Source organism: Mandrillus leucophaeus, unplaced genomic scaffold (assembly GCF_000951045.1).
Source record: "Mandrillus leucophaeus isolate KB7577 unplaced genomic scaffold, Mleu.le_1.0 Scaffold272, whole genome shotgun sequence".
Lineage (NCBI taxonomy): Eukaryota > Metazoa > Chordata > Mammalia > Primates > Cercopithecidae > Mandrillus > Mandrillus leucophaeus.
This window is the reverse complement of record NW_012102832.1, coordinates 1022986-1026233: the sequence shown is the minus strand read 5'-3', so window position 1 is coordinate 1026233 and position 3248 is coordinate 1022986. Positions and strand designations below refer to the sequence as shown.

The 3248-nt window shown below is 51.5% G+C and overlaps 2 non-coding genes across 2 annotated transcripts; one reads left to right on the top strand and one right to left on the bottom strand.

Annotated features, from left to right (window-relative positions):
• Positions 1–492: 492 nt before the first annotated feature.
• Positions 493–564, top strand: TRNAC-GCA. Its single transcript has one exon. It is a non-coding gene; the product is annotated as a tRNA-Cys (tRNA).
• Positions 565–2142: 1578 nt separating this feature from the next.
• Positions 2143–2214, bottom strand: TRNAC-GCA. Its single transcript has one exon. It is a non-coding gene; the product is annotated as a tRNA-Cys (tRNA).
• Positions 2215–3248: the final 1034 nt, after the last annotated feature.

The following is a 3248-nucleotide window of genomic DNA, read 5'->3' as shown; positions in this document are numbered from 1 at the left end:
CTTCCCGAGCCAGAGGCGGCGCAGAGCCAGGCCGGCTGCACATCTGGGGCGCTCGGGCTGCAGGAGGCGGGCTAACCCCTTAAGACCGTCGAGGGTGGGGTTGGAGCCCTCCTGAACGCCGGAACTGATTCACCGCATTCGGGGACTTTCCTTTCTACCGGTTGCTACCGGGCATGAATCTACAGACCGAACGGGGACCCCCTGCCCTGCCCCTCTTAACTCTCTTCCGGCCCACACCCTTTCCCACATTTGTGGGGCGGAACCCGTCCCTCCCTCTTGGACCCTGCGCGCTGCCGGGCCCGGGTTAGTGCTTCCCTCCCCGAGCCCCTGCAGTGCACCTTCCCTGGGTTCCCCGGATGCGGGCACCGTCTGCGTTCAGCATGACCCCTTTTCTTCTGCATTCCTTTCTCTTTATGTTACACCCTACCACAGAGTAGCAGCTGCAACAATGCTTAGTACCCAAAGAGCCGCCTCCAGGCGCTGCAGCGGCGCGGGGGTATAGCTCAGTGGTAGAGCATTTGACTGCAGATCAAGAGGTCCCTGGTTCAAATCCGGGTGCCCCCTCGGTGGCTTTTCCTTCCACTTGTTAACCAACCATCTGTTTTTCATTCTTGATTCATATTTTAACATTGGGTCCTGACTACAAAGAAAAAAAGGTGAAAGAAGTATCTTCCTCATTTTTCAGCCTTAGCAGAAAGCTTTCGGTTTTACTTTGTGCTCAGCGGGTGGAGGAGCAGGTGGGTATAAAAGCTGCGCGAACGCATTACTCGCGCCAGAGGTGTAGGGATCTCTGTGGCCAGGGCTGCCAGCCTCAGATGAATCAGACAGTTCGAGGTGCCGGGTTTGAGGGACAGAATGTTTCCAATGGGGGTAGGGAGACAGGAGAACGCCTCAAGTTGGCGTTCCTTTTGGGATTGGAGGGTGGGTCAAGCGAGGGAAACCCATAGACACAGCCCTTCTCCAACTTCAACTTTCTGTATTAATAGTGACATGGACGTGCTGTGTTCATCCTTGACTATTAATGTACAAAAGTAAAGTTATATCCCAATGCAAACTGAGATAAACGAATACAGTGTTTCTCAAACTTGAACGTGCATCAGAATTACCTGCAGGGCTTGTTAAAACCCTCCTAGTTTCTGATTCTGTAAGGGGGCACTGAGAATTTGCATTTCTACCAAGTTTCCAGGTGCCGCTGGTGCTGCTGGTGTGGGGACCACATTTTAAGAACCACTGAAGTGAGAATAAAAAGCCGTGGAGTTTCATAACCTAAAGATGAGAACAAATATCTGCTGGCTGCGTGCCTGACAGTGTCACTGTTGGGCCGGAGGAAAATGGTAAGTGTGACGAGAGACAAGGGCGTCCCCCTCAACTAGGTTTTGCCCAAAAAAAGGAAAAATAAGGGAGAAAGGAAGAGGCGTGCTGCCTGGGTCAAAGGGCAGCTGCTATATTTTAAACCCGGAATGTGGTTGTGTCATGCCTCGGACCCCGGGAAAACGCGCATTTTTTTTTTTCTCCTGGCTCCCATTACTGTGAGCTGCATCGCTAGGCTGAACAGAGAGATCACAGATCAGCAGACCTGCGGTTCCGTGCGAAAAACCCAGGAGGAACCAGTTTTACCTCTCCTTTAGGCCTTGGACTTTCCATCTATAGCTTATCAAGCCAAAGCCCTGCCTATGAGCTAAGTAAAGAAGGAAGAGGGAAAACTGCTCGCTGTTTACCTTCTACCTTCTGTGCCCTGTCCTGTTCGAGTTCGCGAATATATGAAGACCTCTGAAATTGGATTCTTTCTCCTAGTTTTCATAGTCAAGTACGAACTACTGCCCCGTTCAAGACACATTTTTTAACCCCAAAACAAGTTATAATTATCGTTAAACCAATGGGCATCGGAGGTGGGAATCGATCAACGCCTTTGTTCTACAACTGAGACTACTAGTGCGCTTCTCGCCACTTGGGGTATGAGGACTCAGGTCCACCTAAAGGCAGCCTCTGGTTGCTGCTCTCTCCCTCTAGGGTACGGGAATCCTTTCAAGGTGAAAATTAGGTAGGTGGAAGATACAAAGGACACTTCCGGTGACTTTTGGATTCAGAACTCGCTAACTCAGGTTATTCCTGCATGACTGTGAAAAGAGGTAAAACAACGCGAGGGGGCACCCGGATTTGAACCGGGGACCTCTTGATCTGCAGTCAAATGCTCTACCACTGAGCTATACCCCCTCTGCTGGACGCCCTTTGGGAAATTCTTTTTACAGCGATCGATCCCAAAATGTTCATACTTTCACCATTTGTTCAAAATTAGCGTCTCTTTGCTAGATTATACTGAAATTACCAATGAGGAAGGGGAAATTTAAAAAGTAGGCCAAAATAGGCCGGGCACAGTGGCTCACGCCTGTAATCCCAGCACTTTGGGAAGCCGAACCGGGAGGATCACGAGGTCAGGAGTTCGAGACCAGACTGACCAAGATGGTGATAAACCCCGTCTCTACTAAAAATACAAAAATTAGCCGGGCGCGGTGGCGGGCGCCTGTAATCCCAGCTACTCTGAAGACTGAGGCAGGAGAATCGCTTGAACCCGGGCGGCAGAGGTTGCAGTGAGCCGACATCGCGCCACTGCACTCCAGCAGGGGCAACAGAGTGAGACTCCGTCTCAAAAAAAAAAAAAGGCTAGGCCAAGACGTGGTGGCAGTTTGAAAAGTATGTGAATTTAGGTGCCAATCTGCTTTTTCTAGGTTCATTACTTTTTTTTTTTCCCCAGACGGAGTCTTCCTCTGTAACTCAGGCTGGAGTGAGTGCAGTGTGGCGCAGTCTTGGCTCACTGCAACCTCCGCCTCCCGGGTTCAAGCGATTCTCCTGCCTCAGCCTCCTGAATAGCTGGGAATCCAGGCGCCCGCCGCCGCGCCCGGCTCCTTTTTGTATTTTTAGTAGAGATAGGGGATTCGCCGTTTTGGCTAGGCTGGTCTCCAACACCTGATTTCGTGATCTGCCCGCCTCGGCCTCCCAAAGTGCTGGGATTACAGGCATGAGCCACCGCGCCCCGCTTGGTTCAGTTTGTTTGTTTGTTTTCCATTTTGTGGAGAAGGGGGCAGGTGGTGGGTAAAGGAGGCCGTCTCCCAATGTTGCCCAGAGACGGAATTTCGCTTTTGTTGATCAGTCTGGAGTGCAATGGCGCGATCTCGGCTCACCGCAACCTCTGCCTCCCAGGTTCAAGCGATTCTCCCGCCTCAGCTTCCTGAGTAGCTGGGATTACATGC